Genomic DNA, 18401 nt, shown 5'->3' on the forward strand with positions numbered 1-18401 from the left:
CGCAGTCATTTAGAATTTATTGATGCCGCTGACAAACAAAGGTGATTGCATGCCCTTTATTGTGCACTGATAATTATCCCAGAACACTGGTTTCGTTGTTAAACGAGTTAGAGGAAATTCGAAGACTGGACCACAACAGTCATCCACAGGTTCTCTTTATCGCGCATTGATATAGTAACGCCTAAAGGTACCACAGCAGCCAGTCGAGGTCAGTCCCTTACGTAATGTACCGTAGCTGAAGCCTCTGAAAGAAGTAAATACGTAAGCTTAACTGACATTGCTATCCATAGCTTCGAGGCATGGGAATGTCCATATCAAGTAGTTATTATTTCTCCACCGGGAAACATAATTAGGACAGTTTCTTGGTATAGATTTTAAGAATCCGATACTGAGGTGACTAATAGTTTTATTTCTTTAATTATTCGTATTTTCATGCGTCTCAGTTTGTTTCGAGTGAGCCTGAAGAGAACTGTCGTAGAACCGGATGCTGCTGTCGCCAGGCCGTTCCTCCTCGCGCTTGAATTTTCAAATATTTGTAAAGTTTGCTTTCGTGCAAGAATAATTTACCCAGGAATCGCACAGAATACTTCTTCCCTAAGTGAGTTCACCTCACCTTTCCAGCAAATGTGCACGCGCATCAAAAAGGCTTTCCGAAAAAAAGCTGTGAGGCTGTCTCCCCCCCCCCCCCCCTTCATTGTAGGCACTGCGGTGTACAGAGAGGAAGGCGAGGACTAGCGCTGTATGAAAAACAAAGTTCGATCTGTGGTGGACCGTGGAATGCTGTTTTGCTCGGGAACTATTCGCGGGCTGTCATTAGTTTCAGCAGGCCTACATGCGTCGTTAATCTCAGCTGCTCTTCGCGAAGGCGATACTGAATTGCCTGATTGGTCAACGCGCATGTCTTTTTTTTTTCTTCTTCTTCTCAACATTCCAAGCTTTCTGTTCACGTCTGGGCTTGTAAACCTGTTTACCACTTTTCGTTTTGAACGGTCATTGTGACACAAAATGACACTTCGCGAAATAGTTACTGCGCATGTGCGAGCAAGTATATTCCCCAAACGAACATACCACAGGTTAGCATCCAACACATGTCCCGGTCTTTCTGTTCTCTCTGTACAGTGCAGATGTTACCACTTTTCTGAAACGTCTTCGTGGCGCTCGCGCGCTTTTGCTGGAATGTGGAAGGGTGAGCACACGCTTGGACCGAGAAAAGCATTCTGTGAACGACTTTTTCGTTTGGAAAATATTCTGGCTCCATGGTTTGCGGCGATATTTAGCATTTAAACGAATTTATAGTTTTACTTTGCGTCCTGCTTCGAATACTGCGACTATTTGCAGAAATCTGCAAGGTTACTTTCATGTAAAGTTGTTTTCCAACTAAAATGTGTCGTTCACAGACTGCTCTTCTGACTCACTGTTTTTCTGCCCCCCCCCCCCCCCCCACTCCCTTCTTTACGAACCACAGCTGCCTCGTTCACCATGCGATCTGAGGGTGTTGTTCCAAGTGGGACAACCACATAGTAATTGTGGGGGAAAAGGTCGTTTTGTCCTACTCGGGTGCCTTCACTGCAATTAGAATCTAAAAAACAGTCTGTTCCGAGTTTTTGGTAGGCGAGCAACTTTGCAGGAACGCCGCCTTGCAGATTCCTGCAAATCGTCATTACAGGGTTCATGCGGTTCCTTGAATCTGAAAAGTTTTTTTTTTTTCAAAGCCTTGAAAATGCCGCAATTTCCGCAAATCCTTCAGTTTCTTTATTCTTACTGAACATTGTCGCACGTTTCACAGTCCATTATTTGTGATGCCGTAAATGTAGCAGGTGTAATGTGCCCATCGGAATAGAATTGAGAACACCAATAGCTTGTGCGAAAAACCAACGCCGTGCATTTTTTTAATTTTAATACTATCCGCTGTGTTAGGTCCCAAAACCAAGAGGTGATTATGGGATACACTGTAGTGGAAGGCTCCGGAAATTTCGACCACCTGGTGTTCTCTAACATGCACTGACAACAACGCACACTACACACGGGCCTCTACCATTTCACCTCTCCCGAAATGCGGCTGGGATGGAAACCGCGACCGTCGGGTCTACAGCCGAGCACTGCAACGAATAACTCACAGCGCAGGAGACAACATTGTGCATATTTGGAAACTCTCAAAAGGCAGGACAATGAGAAAAGGAAATGCTGCTTGAGGAGGAGGAGGAGGTTGAAACGCTTACAAAAACGAAAATGGAACTAGAAGCCACTGTTAACAGATTAACAGCTGCATCAGACTCGTATGCGGCAGAGCCATAGGCAACTAGTGACTTGACGTGCATCACCAACTCAGGCAGCCTTTGGAAAACTGCCAACACCAAAAAGCAGGAGATAGTGGACATTTATATAAAAATTTAGGAAAAGCAGCAAGGAGTGGCATATTAACTGTTCCTAGTTTTGCCTATCTGAATAAAGTTTCGCATGGTATGCCATATGAAAGCGATTATCAAGAAACTATGTTGAAAGTTGCCTATAAATAAAATGTGATCAGAGCCATGTTTGCGATGAATTCTATTTATTTCAAGCCTACATCCTCCCCTGAAGATGTGTCAATTGGGTTTCTAACAGATAATGTGGTCCTTGAATATTCACAAGCATAGCCTTGAAGTTCCTTGAAAACAATTCAATTTTCTTCTTCTAAACGAGCATGAACCCTTGGTTCAATTTTTGACGTCGGAAGAGAAGTTCGGTCATGTGACAGTGTAGCCACTGGCTGCGCGAAGTGATACGCTTGACACAAGTCGTCCGTAACGTTCGCATGATCGCAGTCACGCAGCACTGCTGTGCTCTAAAAACTACTATAGGAAAGATCAGATGCAAAATGATTTCGCATTCTGAAAAATATATACATATTTCGAAAGCTACTGCAACGTGACACGAGGTACGCTGTACAACGGCCACCATGAGGCGGGACTCCTGGTATGGCTCAATAAGAGGCTCGCGGTGATTGGAATCAATCAAAGACGTTGAAGAGCGCAATGCGAAAGGAAGCGTTTCTCTCCGCGCGTGCTTGGGTTTTCTACTTTAGACTAAATACCGCGCACCTATTTCCCTCATTTCTTTTTTTTTCTTTCACCGCAGTATTCAACGGTGCATAAACTTCAATGCTGCAGAGGGAAAAACGAAATGTTTCCCGGACCATGTAACAAAGGTTACATGGTCCGGGAAAGGTTAACAAAGGTTACCATGTAACAAAAGTTAACCCACGTTCGGATGGTAGAGTGCACCTGCAGGCGCTTATTACAGTGTTAAATACATAGTGACATGGACGTAACCATGGCCGCCAGCTTCTGGTACCAACTGGTAGAGACGCTGCGTCAGCTTTTACTCTAACGTGGGGAGCAAGAAACTAGAACATCAGATTAGTGCCCGTTCCCTCTCAAGTTCTTTTTTGTTGAACCTTGGCGCCCCTGGTGAAAAAAAGACGGGTGGGTGTGTACAAAAGAACATTGGGACAGAAACCGTCTCCTCCCCTGCACTGACACTCAATAAGAGTCAGAAGTCATGGTAGCTACGCATGTTTTGTTACCCAGCGCAGAGAACTTGTGTGACGTCTCGTGAATACTATGCATAGAAGGCGCGCGCGGCAAGTCAGTTAGTTGTGCAGCATTCGCGTTGCCTCAAATACCTCAAGTTTCCCGTGGAGTATGAGAGATGGCCACAGTGACGCACAGAAGAAGACACTACAGAGCGAGGCACGCGGCATTGTCCGCGGCCGCGCTTCGTCCCATCGGAGAGTGATTCTATTGTATAATTGCCACTTGTCGGGCTTAATTAACATGGGGGGTGGGAGACACTGCTGCCCCGAGGTGGTAGTGGTAGTGGTTAGAAGAGAAAGAAGGTGCCTAATTTCTGCAGCCCGGTAGGGAGCATAGCGCAGCGCCTAACTCCCCCCCCCCCCCCCCCCCGAGGCAGAAGGTAAGCATAGGTGCTTTGCCAGTTGTAGGCCCTTGAAAGCTTTCTCTCATTTTGACAGATCGCAAATTCAAGTTTGCTCTTTTGCTACGATTTCCAAGCAAAAGTTCGTTCACAGAATGTTTTTCTTGGTCTCAGTGCGTTCAACTAGCTATTCCGGATAGCGTTGATTAAACCCTACTAATTCCCGTGAAGGTGCACGTTTGTCACGAAGGCTTTTAAAAAATTACTACGGGAATGTCGTGCCTTGGTAGTATGCGCTGCGCAGAGAATGGGAGAAACGAATGAAATTCCATGGGGGTTCGAGTGTTGAACACTTCACTTTGTTGGTTTATGGTTGAAGTTATCAGGATGGATCATGCGTGAATTTTCAGTGAACGATTTTTTGAAAATAGCTTGATGACTTTCCTGCAAGTTTGCCAATTTGTTTTTTTGTTTTTTTTTTCCGACTGTTGTTCAAAGACTGCTTTTCTTGCTTCTTGGGATCTTGCCGCTTCCAGTACCAGCGAAAGTGCGTTCCCCGAACGATGATGTTCGATCCTCGTTCACCATGCGTACGCTTGCGGTCGACAATGAGACGTGACAATCACAAAGTAACCATTTGCGCGGCGGCACGTGCCTTCACCGGAAGAGCACGAGAAAGAATTGCAGACTTTACCCTAGAGAGCTTGGATGAAAAAAAAAAACACTTGCAGAACAGTTGTTTTGCAGATTTCCCCCCAATTTTTCGTTGCTCTACTCTGTGTACAGCCAACACCAACATTTTTCATTCCTCTTTGAAAGGCGACTTTAAGTTCACTGTATACCACTGTATCATTCCAGGGAGGCGGGCAGTTTTGTAGCTATATCTGCTCGAGAAAGCATTGAAAGCCGGCATGGGTGCCGAAACCTTCAATTATTAGTCAGCCTCGAAAAACAAACCAATCACATTACGGTTGGTGAAATCAATGAACCATTTCTTGGTGCGAACGCATCTACTGCAAGAAGTCTCGCTAGCCTCCACAGCGTTGCACTGGATGTATGAAACCATTACATAGCTTACATGTAACGTCAGTTCCTGTCTTCCGTCCGCCATCACCGAGCCAACTGAGCACTACGTTTATGCTCAGTTTGTACGCCATGTTTACGTTTGTGTGGCGGGTCGTTTGGCGTAGTGCGCGTGTTTTCATTGTTTGCCTTGCTCTTCGGATGGAGAATAGTTCATGACAATAAGCAGCCTTATGTCGGGTTCTTGCATGTGCTCGGTGACGACGGTGCATGCCGAGGTCGTATCGCAGAGTTCCGTGTTGGTGACGTAGTTGCAAGTTAGGTATAGTAGTACTGAGAGAGATATGAGATGCGACTTTGACAACGGACTAATAAACGCCTTCTTGTTAGCTTTTCTTTCCCTCTTCTTTTTTTTTTTTGCACGAGCGTTGTAGCCAATGGCGAATATCTGTTTACCTGCAAAAGAAAGCGACTCCCGAGTTTTGATAAACGCCATGGGGGTCGTCGGTGTCAACTACTAAGTAAGCGTATTCAAGTAATGAGCTGCTTATCGGAAGGATTGCTAGCACAACTAGGCCAATGATCTCAGCATTAGTGGCCGATGACGACAGCAGAAGAATGTCTTGTTGTACGAACGTGAGCAAAATTCCGCCTTTCCGCGCAGCTTGTCCGATAGCGCCCCCTGGCGCATGCGTTTCGGCGTCATCGTCACGAAGCCCCGCTGGGGAGCCGTCTCTCTGTACCTTGACGTCTGGCGGCAGGTGTTTCGCCCGAGAGAGCCAGGTCAGCCGACTTGGCAGCCGAGGGCTAGCGCCGACGGGGTGCACTGCCAAAACGCTGCATTTAGACGACCATTTTTACACTCGCCAAGGTCGTTCCTAAAGCGGCGCTGCACCGACTCGCCGGTGTTCTCTTCCCAGCTCCCTCTGTCTGCAGGGCGAGAGAGAAAGTAGCTTGGGGGAGACACGTTCGATGGATGCGCGGTGCGGTACCGTTGACGCATTCTGGCAATCAGCGCGCTCGCTATCGCAATCGAACTCACTATGAGATCACAGTCGATGTGCAATAAGACGGTGGCTAAGCGGACTTGTCGGTAGGTACGCACACATAGTTATTTCAAACGGCGCATAAACGTGACCCAGAAGAACCCGCACAACATTCGGTAGGGCTCCAGTCTTCGGACATCAGTCATTGTTGGCGCTTTGAAAAGATGTTAGTAGTTTCCACGTCATCTACTCTGGCAATCTGCAGCACGACCTCTGAAGAGAGGTATTTGCTGCCGTAGATGCATTACAAAGCACCTGCCTCGTGGCCCTCTGAAAGAGGGCGTTAAAGAGACATTCCTCCTCTGTCTTCTTTATCATCAATCATTTGTCGCTCATTTTCAATGTACACATTTCACGTCACTCTCATCATTTTAATACAAACATGTTATACCCGCCCTTAGCGCGAGAAATTTTAGGCCCCCATACAGCCACCAGTCCCCATACCCAGCCATTACCCACATCTTTAATCTCGTGTACTGGCGCTACCACCACTGAAATAGTTTCCACCACGCCCCGTCACGGTGGTCTTAGTGGCTAAGGTACCCAGCTGCATACCCGCAGGTCGCGGGATCGGATCCTGGCTTCGGCAGCTGCATTTTTCATGGAAGCGGCAGTGCTGTAGGCCGGTGTGCTCAGATTTTGGTGCAGGTTAAAATACCCCAGGTGGTCTAAATTTCCGGAGCCCTTCACTACGGCGTCTCTCATAATAATATGGTGGTTTCCGGACGTTAAACCCCACATATCAATCAATTGTTTCCACTACGCGCGTCTTGTGGTCTGTTTTAGAGGACATGAATGTATTATTCGCCTGCTCCGGTAGTTAGCCAAGCTTTAGTTTGTCTGATATGAAGTCTAATGTCTAAATATAATGTCTAGTATAAAGCTAAGGTGCGCTTTCGAGCAGCTAAAACGTTAATTTTTTCGAACGTTACCGAAGCATTCCAATGCGTTTGCGGAAATGGAAAGTGACGAAAAAAAAAAAAACCGTTAACGTTCTAACGCGTGCTTCTGCTGGTCAGGCCAGTTGCTGATCTACATACACTGCGTGCGCGTCGTAAACGTGACTTCTGTTGGTGCTACAGGTCGGCATGCAATTCGATCACCTTCCCATTTCACAGTAACGCTGCGCAAAGCGCCAAAATGCACGTTGAGCAACGTTGATAGCATCGCTGCCGCACGTAGCCGAGCGTGGCCAAGCCGGATCCGGTCCTGCTGAGTGCGTCATAAAGACGCAACGAAACATTACCTGTTTTTCATCACGTTATTATTGCTTTTTTCACCGGCCGCATTATGTAGCCGCCCCAGAGAGAAGTTGAGAGAAAAAAAAAATTAGGGCGTCTCTGTAACGACGCGAGTGCCATGTCCGCCTCTGCGGCCGAACTACGTTCTGAGAAACGCTTCGCCTGCCCCTCTGGCACGCAGCATTCTCTTGCACGTGGATGCCGACTGGAACAGCTTCTGCCGCGGCTCGCCAAGCAAAAACCGAGCAAAAGTGTCGATTTAAGGTGTGAAAATGCTGTATCGTTTGTATGCCTCGGCAGAGCCAGTTCTTTCTCCTTCACTGGGTGGTTTTTCTCGGCTTTCCGGCTGTGATTGGCTACTCCTGGATCATACTCCAACGCAGTGTGCGCTTTTTGTTGTTGTTGTTGTTGAATTGGCTTTATGTGGCGTGTATTAGTTTATTTAGTCTTGTTTTCCCCGATCGTATTTCATTTCTGTCGATTTTCGCTAAAGCGGCCAGCTTACGTCTATGTACTAGCTACCTTAGAAACTGGGACCGACGGATGAACTTACAACCGGCCTGAACGTTTCCAGAGACTGTAGTAAATGTGGAACATCTCGAATTGATAGTGGCAGAATTGCGCCGCGCTTTTGGGACAAAAAGTAATGAACAAAAAATGTAATAACTTGCAGCACACACACAAACGCTGACTTGCAACAAATTTTTATTCAAACAGTTCACATCTAAGTACGTTCGACAGCAACCATCACCGAGAATGCGCGCCTCTGTAAGACATCGCAAACACACACCGCCCTACAGCGCTCATCTATGAACCTCATCCGGCCACTGTGACCATGGTCGGTCAGCAGTCCAGCTTATGATTACGTCACGTGAAAAGGTGTAAAAACAACACGCGTGGTCAAGTAGCTTGATTGAAGTCCCATGATTAAGACCACGCGCGTGACCATGGGTACAGCAACTGCCGCTCTAGTGTCGCTTGCGGATGACGTCATGCGAATACTTATTCACATGAGCAGCTACTGGTTTCGCAGTGTATGAACTGTAGAGGATGCGTTCGCTGTTTATAGTGGCTTTTAGCTTGTACGTATATTTCTTTACGCTACCGTATACCGGATCGAATGTGCGCATGCGCGGGTCTTTACCGAACGTAAACCTTTACGTTTCCCGCTGGATGGGGTATGAAAGTTTACGTTTCCCGCCATATAGGTTTTACTCTTTTCGCCCTATCTCGCAAATCCACCTTCGTTCGTAGAAACTCGTGGTATCCATATTGCGGGCACTCGAGCCGTCGAGTTGAAATAAGCCGACTTACGAGCGCCAACAAGCTATTACATTGTCTCAGCCGGATTACCAAAGCTAGAATCTAGGACATAGACGCCGTAAATGTGCAAGCTCCCGACAAGCTGGATAGGTGGCGCCATGTAGCGGGGCATTAGTGAACCAGGTAATCACAAAATTGTTATTGCAGAAAGATCGTGCATTGTATGGCTGATGCAAAAACCACGCAGCGGCGTTATTACAAATGAGTTACCTTTTTAATCATTTTCACCTCAAAAACATTACGCGTTATCCAACGTGTTCATGACTGTTGTTGCACGAACTGTCGCAAGATGTCGACACCATCGTTGCAGTAGCCTTGTATTTTTCACTTTTTTGCGCATACAAAAATACTGTACGCCACGGAGGAAGGAAAGATAGGAGAGGGCATGCCCAGCCGGCGCGCTACGTGAAAAGTGCCCGTGCTCTGCGCCACGTTATTGGTTACGCAGTGTTCATCTGGCAGTTACTATACTCCTAGCAACGTTAACAAAACCTTTTGTCCGCTACGGGGCCTCAACAGTGCGTAGAACGAGCGCATATCCACAGAACATCAATATGCTACCATTGCATATCCATGTGTCGTGTGGCGAATGACGCGGATGAAGTATTTGAAGTGTTCAGCGTACCTACGTTGGGCACCATGACGAAGCGGAACGACGACGAATGCCTTGCAGGTCAGTGACGGTTGTGCAGTGCTCGTGCTTGTTACAACGGACGAAACTTTTGTGCCGAGCAAGACGCAATAAGGATTATGTGCACATACGTTATTTCGTATTCGGTATGTGTACAGTAACAACTTGCATATGCGTATTAAAACACTTTTTCTGTTCCGCTTGTTATACCCACCCCAGCATTGTAATCTAAACGTTAGCGCAACCGCGTTCAAGTGTCACTTCCACCGTGCTCAAAGTCACCTCGGTCACAGAATGCTGACGCCGGCGAGTTTCACGCGGAACACGGACACAGTGGCCGCACGCCGCGTCGGCTGCGTGGTGGAATGCAACCGTAGAAGGCGCACGACCGATCGTGTTGTCTGTACAGTTGCTGAATTAATGACGTGAAAACACTCGCCGTTGTCAGTGCATCTAGCGCGCGTTCTCTTGTGCTTGCTTTGTTGTCGGCGAGCTGTTACTCGCTGTTAATACTCAGAGGAAATCATTTCGCCGAAGGTGTCGCGCTGACCTAGAGTGTTGAGCCCCGTACCGTTGGTTTCGGATCGTCACGAGACGCGCGCTGTGCGGCCCACGTGCTTTCCGAGCCGGAGAGAGAGAATCACGCCTTCTGCTTTACTAAGCGAGGAGAATTAGCCCAGTCAATATGGCCGACTTCCGGCTTCACGAGTGACGTCTTGGTACCCCCTCTTAGTTGTTTCCATCCTCCATGCTGTACGCGATAAAGTAACATCTCGTGATTTTGCCACAACGGTGATTCAATCCTAAGTTAAAGGCAGTTTGTACGTGGTTCGCATCACCATTTATGGTTTGCGAAAACATAAATGTACAGGAGTTTACGTACGTACGTAAACATTTACGTATAAGGAGCTAAAACGTTGAAAGATATGCGTTCCGGTAAAACGGTAAACTCAAACCGGTATCCGGTAACACGTTAACGTAAAGAAGTATACGTACAAACTAAAACTCCCTTATTTCTTTGCAGCTATACTGCATCTATGTTTAGAGCTGTGGCAGGAGTGCGGAATCGCGAAGTTGTACAGTATGACAAACAACTATGAGGAACACATGCACAAAATATAAACAAAATGAATCTAGCAGTTGAGCTTCAACGAAATATCATCTAACGGAAGACAGAGAAACCATAGGTAGCAAGTTACAACGTTCATCAGCAAACGTATGTTGTCTAATAGAAATACCAGTGGTGTGTGATGCTTACGGGGGCTCCTTGAAACGGAAACTGCGTTCGTATCACGGAGAAACAAACATAAGTTGAATGCGTAAAAATAAAAAAAAATATGCCAGGACCACTGACCAACTGGTCGGGTGAAGCGTCCGATATTTTGATAGTGCGTTAAACGTGCTGGTCCAGCGGCCGGATTCCACACGCGTCTCGTCGGTAATTGCCCATAATCCGGCCGCATTAACGCCGATCAGCCGGGGTTTGCTCTCGCGAACAATTTCATCGTGAGAGAAGTTTGTTGAATACGCGTTCGAACTCTCCCTCCGGCCGACGTGCTAATCCTCAACGGCCACTACCACCGCAGTAGCCTCTGTCTGACGTGGCGGACGAGGGGAGGTCAGCGTCAGCCCACCTCTCTCTGAGAATGCACCGGGGAAGCGGTCAGTGGCGCGTCCATCCTTCCTGGCAGGGGTCCGCGCTAACCCGATCAGCGCGCGCCTCGGGGCGCCGCTGATTGCCGCGCGCACGCGCTGGAGACGTGCCTTGCATGGGACGCTGCTGAGTCACGCTGCCTGCCCCGCAGACAGCTGCGCGAGTGACTTGCTCGCACGGTCGTGCCGCGCAATACGGACGATGGCAAGTCGCGTTCGTCTCGGCGCCGTTCTTGCTTTCCCCCGAAGCTGCGGTGATGGATGCTAGTAGCGTGAGCTTTCACCCGTGCAGCGGGCCTCCTACAATGATAGCTAGGTTTTTATTTCCGACGTAGAAGTGCTAGCGCCTTGGGAGTTTGGAGAACGCTCCGCCAATCAGGGGCAGCTTGCATTTTGCAGCCACAGAACACGAGGAGCCAGTCGCATTTAAGACGAAAAAAAAAAAAATTAGCGCACACTGATTGCGCGACTGATGCTGCAGATTTGACGCCCCAGTTGTGCGGTGCGATGTGGAAAAGCAGTCGTTGCTGCCCGGAGGAAACTCAGCACGTCAGCGCAAACGCCTCGCGCTATCTTTCGGCTCATAGTAGTATAATCGAAGGTTCCCATCAACTCTCGGAACGCGGCCGGCTCCCGCGGTCAGTGGCGGCGCCATCTGCGTGCCGCTGACACGCATATCCGCGCTGCATGGCGTGCGCCGCCGAGTTCATGGACGGACGCGGCCCGGTCATCACGAAGCGGCGCAGCCATTGGGCCGTTCGTGACCGAGCAGACCTTCAGCGGCCAGACACGCCGCATAGCAGCGTGCATCCGCCTTCGCCCATTACGAGAGGAGCCTGCATGGCGCCATCTTTGTTCGCTCGCTTGTCTTTCTTTGTCTCTGGCCCCGAGTGGACGTAATCGAATCAAAGCTTCCCGCCGGCTGACCACCCCGCTCGTCAGGCTCAGCTGCTTCTGCGGGGCTACCTTCCACAGCCTGGTTACTGCACAGGACGGCAGCGGAAGAATGCTAGCGTTTCATTCGGGTCGACCGATAAAACACTGCACTGTTGTTCAGGAAGTGTTTGACATGCACGGTCCTTTTCTGTGGAGCAGCCTTTCACGTTCGTCAGTGAGGTGACCTTTCGAAAGTCGTGCGGTTTCGTTCGTTAAATGTAGGGGATGACATTCGCGCGTGCCCTCGGATCGCGAAATATTTATTGTTGTTTGCGCTGTCACAAATATGAAAAAACCAAAAACAAAGGTTACCGCTCATCTGGCTGGTCGCGAACTTCTTCGTGTGCCAACAAACCGTTGAGGGACTTTTTGGTTGGCACGATTCGTTGGCGCAGTTTCGAAGGCAATACGGATCATTCTTGTTGTTCCTTTGACGAGGAACAATCGAACGATAAAGCGATCGGCGTGGGTGCAGTGAACTAACGAGTGGGCTTTCAACTGTACCTGCGGGCTCCAATGCCCCCGTGAGAGCCCGCAGTCTTCTCTTCCCGCGTTCGTGGCGCATCCGGCGATGGCCAACGGCGTTCTCTCCTCTAGGCTGCGTGACTCACCTCGCGGCTGAAGCGCGCACGCGTGGCATATTCAGGCTCCACCCCGTTCGGCTCCCGCCCCGCTCAGTCTGGAAGCGTGGCGTAGCTGTCTGACGCGGTGAAAAATGACGCGTAATTCCAAATTCTGTTGCCCGCATCTTCTGCCCTTCCCCAACCAACCCTACCGTCGCTTTTGATTCTCTTCTTTTGCCGTACCGCTTTCATCGGTTGCATTTTGGGAGCGACTGGGTTATACCGTCTACTCTTCCCCATCCAACGTCGCAACCCCCGGGCGTCGGCAACGCTCGAGATCCTCGAGCTAACGCCGTCTCGCGATCGACGGTGTTGCCGTCGGCCTTCGAGCGAGCACCAGCAGCACGCCCCTTTTGCGCCGCTTGTGCGCCTCGGAAAATTTGTTAGGCCGCTGTATAGTCGGCTGCCGCGTGAATTTGACAGTCCCCCAGGAGCGACCGAAAAGTGCTGCGAAAATTGTTGATGGAACCGAGCGACAGCCGAATCACCGTTTTTAAGAATAAGCCAGCCTGCCTCTTCTCACTCCAGCATCGAGGTTTGTAGCGTGTTTCCCTCTTTTCTTTTTTTTTGAAACCCTCCTTTCCAGCCGCCGTGTTCCATCATGTCTCGTGCAACCCTGTTACGAAACAGCAATATCAGACATCATTTTCGCATTTGTTGCTGTCGGAGAAGCACGTAGTTCCTTCACGCCTCCAGTTCCCCCTCTACTAGTCCCCCAGACGTCGACCAAACGTTTTTCGAATGGCTTCCATTTGCCACGGCTCTGAGCCATGCTCCGCATGTTGTCGTCGCCTGATCTCTCGAGGTCCATTGCTTCTTCGCCTTGACCCCGTGTCTGGGATAGTCGGCCAGCTTTCGAGATCGAAACAACAATAGACGATTGTTGTGTGCCTTCTGGATGTTCTCGCTACGTATTTATGTACCTTGATAGGATGCGCGTTCTAAGGTACCCAGGATAGTCAAGTTCCTGGCGCACTTGAGTGAAATTCCCGCTCTCAATGCGCACACCACCACCGAACATTTTCATTGTCTCATAATGATCACTTACGGGAGTGTGAGGGACGAACATTACCCTCAGCTATGGTTGGAGAGAGAAATATTTTAATGAAGAGCAGGAGATGTTTGTCTCGGTTTTCGCCTGATATGATCCTCCAGGTGCTGGGTGAAGCTATAGTCGGACACAACTTTAGAAGTCCGCGGCATTTTCTCTTGTAAGGTGGTTGCATACTAGCCTGAACCAATGGACGTCAACTCCAGGCTGACATCTTGAGCCGCGCTGCCGGTGACTCCTGCTTCAGAGAACATCACCCAGTACATGAGCGGGGCCATTTATTTAGTCGCGGAGTTGACCTGCTGCTGCGCTTCAGACTTCTGAAGTTGTATCCCCAGTACAGTGTTCTTCTCAGAGCGGCCTGATATCTTGAACTAGTGATGTGTTATTACTGGCGAATTAGATATTTGAGGCTTACAAATAGACTGCAGTAGTTCTCACATTGACCATTGTCACGCCCGAGGAAGTGCCAGCGCGTAAACGTTCTGTTAGTGTGCTGAAGTTACCTTATCAAGCAGTAATTCGCAAAGCGGTGACGACACATCCTCCCACAAATGCCGGTCCCAGTATCTGGCGTTCGCCTGTGGCGTCTGTCATTGCCCAAGTTACCACGCTGCAGATACTGGTGTGCGTCCGCACACGAGATAGCGGGATTTTTAGTCCTTTAGCGAGGCGGTCAAGTAATAATCTCGTTGGCGGGCTCGATGATTGTGTCGCTTTCACTCCTGTACACATACGGGCGACGCCCAGTGCGCGCCGATGCGGCGCGGCCTAATCGCGCCGTTCTGCTTCACTTACGAAGCTCAACGAAGAAGAAAAAAAGCGGTTGGTCCGGCTTTCTGCGAACGTTTTGTGCACTGCGTTGGACTCTGACCGGGAGGTGTAAAAGCTCATTTGTCTTGTCCCGCGAGATGTGTGGCGCGAAGAAAGCGAACGCGCAACTCTTCTTCAGGTGCGAGGAGGGGACGCTTGTTCCCTCTCGCCGGGTGACCTTGCCCGCGGCGGGAGGTCTGTGACATTCCTCGCATCATTGTGGCCGCAGCTGCAAGGCCGGGCCCACGTGAAGCCCGTCGGGAGGGGGGTTCGGGCGGCGCCGGTCCTGGCCCCCGAGCTAGCGCGTCCTCCCGGCGGCAGCCCAGAATGACCCGTTGCCACGGTTACCACCAAGAGGCACGGCCCGTTTCCCGTTCTCTGCTCGACTTGTGTTGCGCCCCGCGGCGAGGGCGCGCCCTCTTGGAGGAACAGCGGTTTCGTGTGTGTCGCCGCTGTTGCGATGAGGACGTCCTGTGGCCCTTCTTTGCCCCTTCCTGCCACTCGGGGGCTCAAAGTCGGGCCGGATGGCGATGTCCATGCTGCCTTTTGTGTGCATCGGCTCTCTCCCCTTTGGAGACGCCAGCACTGGATTCCAGAGGTGCATTCGACTGATTAACAAGGCGAGGAGCAGGAGGCTGCGTGGAAACTCTGGCCTTCCCAGATTTACTCGAAATTTCCGTCAAAATGCCTACCTGACCCCGTATACCCAGCGAGAAATCCATTCGTGCTCACTTTATTCGAAATAGCTCTTCTAGAGGATTGGTCTAGAATAACGAAAGAGAGTCAGCCTGGAAATATTTGCCGAGGAACTCGCCCAAGCTGTGTAAGGAAGGAAATGGTAGCTAGTCATGGTGCTCTTTGTCCACCAAATGGCCCTTAGGCCATGAATCGCCATTCATTATCACAAACAGCAGCTTGGCGCAAGAAGTGGTCTTCTCGTGCAAAAAAAAAGAAAAAAAAAGTGGGGAACAAGTCAAGTACACGAATGTACACAAGTGCAGTACACGAATGAAGCCCGTGCACTCGCTGTTGGCATCTGCCACATCCAAAGCTGCGGACTAGAAATGTTGGTGTTGCTGTGGGTGTTCGCGCCGCGCTCCGATTTGTGTTCACCGTCACCTCACCGTCAAGGATCGTGACAAAGTTCTGCAGTGTAGTCGAAACAAAGACCCAAAGACGGCGCGCGGCTGATATTCTTTCCTTGTTCCCTGTGTGGGCTCGACGCCATTCGTTATCGATATACGATAAACACGATGCGATGCATTGCGTTTCCAATCACGGTGACTTTGTGTTCGGCATTAGCGATAGCCGTGTTCCGATGGCGTACTTTCTTCATTCGGAATGTCAAAAACGCGTTAAGAACGTTTCTTCTTATTTATTTTCAGTGTAGAAGCTCTTTCCTCGTGCGCTCCGCGGCTGCTCATTTTGTTCTTTTATCCTCGCGCATTAATGTGATGGAGGAGGCCTCAGTGTAAACAAGGCCTTTAACAAGGTATACACGAACGATGTAACGAACGTCTGCGAAGAAAACAAACCAAGCGCGCTTTTTCAAGATAAACACAAGGGATGCGTGACAGTATACGTAGTGAAGGAAAGACGAAAAAAAAAAAGGGGGGGGGGGTTGTGCAGAGATAAACAACTGAGAAACGCAGCATGCAGGTAAAAAGCTGCTGCTGTGCTGGAATGCGACGTCAAAGCGGCGGTAAACTGGCGCGTCGGCGCAAGTTATTTTTCTTGCTCGGGGTTTATTTAGTCTGCCTTCTCGCTTGGGCCTTCGTTCCCCTCGCCACGTGCACATGCTGGCCTGCCTGCCTTAACTGTGGCAGGTTGAGATAGTTGACGCGCTCGCAATGGTCGTAAGTTGTGAATGAACGACGACGTTCACCTTTTCGTACGAGGGCCCTGCCGATGCCCTCCAACCCGCCTAGATGGCCAAGAGGTGGTCAAGCGCCATGGGGGATGAACATGGTTGCACTGTCCGCCCGGGGTCCTCGCACATTCGGACCGTGAAATGTAGCCGAAACGGGAATGCTTCCAGATGGTCCTCTTTCTTTTTTTTTCTTTCTTACTTTCTCTCTCTCTCTCTCTCTCTCTCTCTCTCTCTCTCTCTCTCTCGTTATCATGGTCTCTCCACGCGCGACTTCTTCCTCGGTCTGGTTGACTTCGATTAGAAGCCACAGTTGTGGCTATTTCGCGCAAATAACAAAGGAAGGGTCGAGGGGAGCGCTAACTTCCCACTGTTTATTGCAGAATTACTGCAGCGCAGTGTATATGCAAAGGCATGCTCGGAAGGCATGGCACACATCGAACAGATAACGTTTAGTGCAATGCAATACGTAGGTATAGACATGCGCTAAAGTAATTGTACATGAACCGGCAGACATCGAACAGATAACGCTAAGTGCAATGCAATACGTAGGTATAGACATGCGCTAAAGGAATTGTACATGAACCAACTAGGCCAACAACGTGTACTTCATTCAGGTTCACTTTGTACGACGACTTTCAGTGCACGTAATGATTTTAGCAGGGTCGTGGCTATTCTGCCGCTCTTGAATTTCCCGTGGGAGGAACTGATTAGCTTATGTATCTCGCGTATACACACGAAGAGGAAATGAAGAAGCTGTGTGCGAAGTTTGCGTGTGCGGCTCTGCTTAAATGCCAACGTCCAGCAATCACTGGGCGTGACGAGACCGGGAAGTGCGGCGTCGTCAACCGCTCCGTATTCTCTATCCTCGAGTAGCGTAGCGCTTCTTGGAAAGTCGGCGCCTTCGCGCGCCTTTGGTCCATAGGATTAGACTCTACTAGAACTGTTCAAGTGCACTCTAACAGAATCAAACGCTTTGTCAATCACCTTACGCCGTGATGGCCGCTCCGAAACCTGGCACAGCGACTCTTGCCTTGGGTCCCCGCAGAAATATACAGCTTTGCGAAGTTTATTATTATTATTATTATTATTATTATTATTATTATTATTATTATTATTATTATTATTGAAAAAGGGTTTATTGGCGACTGTTGTGACGGTGGTCCTACGACGAAACACGATCGGACAAGAGCAACGGTCAAGCAGATGCCGGCGATGATCAGCACGAGCCGAGCGAGACAAGCCCAGCACCCAGTACCCAAGCGACGGTGGCGATGTTGCTTGCCAACAATGCGTTTTCTTCTTCACAATTTGCCCCCGCCAAAAAAAGAGCCATCCTGGCGACCTAAGAGTCTGGAGGCAGAGGGCTATGATATGGCTTAAGGCGGGCGACGTGGACGATGTCACGTCCACGCCGGCGCATGTCGTCAGATGGGGAAAGTGGCTCGATGAGAAAATTCACCGGCGAGGTTTGCTGCAAAACGCGGTATGGGCCCTTGTACTTTGGAACGAGTTTTGAGGAAAGGCCGGGGGTTTGGTAAGGAACAGCCAGCCATACAAGTGATCCCGGGGAATAGCTGGGGCTTTGTGAAGAGTCGGCGTTGTTTTCTTTCTGGCGCTGTTGTTCTTGTGACGTAAAGATGCGTGCGAGTTCACGGCAATCTTCCGCATTTCGGGCAGCTTCGGACACAGATGGGCATTCGGATGCGTCAGGACGGTATGGAAGGAGAGTGTCGATGGTGTGAGATGGTTCGCGTCCATAAAGAAGAAAGAAAGGTGAAAATCCAGTGGTAGACTGTGTCGCGGTGTTATATGCGAACGTGATGAATGGAAGAATGCGATCCCAGTTAGTATGATCGGATGTCACATACATGGCGAGCATATCGCCAAGGGTGCGGTTAAATCTTTCCGTGAGCCCGTTAGTCTGCGGGTGGTATGCGGTGGTCTTGCGATGAACAACATGGCATTCAGAAAGCAGAGACGTGACGACTTCTGATAGGAAGGCTCTACCTCGGTCGCTTAGTAGTTCTCGAGGTGCACCATGTCGTAGTATGAAGCGATGAAGGATGAAGGATGCTACGTCCCGCGCAGTGGCACTTGGAAGGGCGGCGGTCTCAGCGTAGCGTGTTAAATGGTCCACGGCGACTATTATCCACCGATTTTCATCTGATGTTGTCGGTAGAGGGCCATAGAGATCGATTCCGATCCGATCGAAAGGTTTGGCAGGGCACGGAAGCGGTTGAAGCGCACCGGACGAGTGGAAAGGCGGTGATTTGCGG

At 49.7% G+C, this 18401-nt stretch overlaps 1 protein-coding gene across 3 annotated transcripts in view; it reads left to right on the top strand.

The window, feature by feature from the left end:
* Positions 1-18401, top strand: part of Tet (Ten-Eleven Translocation (TET) family protein) — a 270293-nt gene that overhangs the window by 85368 nt on the left and 166524 nt on the right. The gene's annotated exons all lie outside the window — the stretch shown is intronic.

This window comes from Rhipicephalus microplus, chromosome X (genome assembly GCF_043290135.1).
Source record: "Rhipicephalus microplus isolate Deutch F79 chromosome X, USDA_Rmic, whole genome shotgun sequence".
NCBI lineage: Eukaryota > Metazoa > Arthropoda > Arachnida > Ixodida > Ixodidae > Rhipicephalus > Rhipicephalus microplus.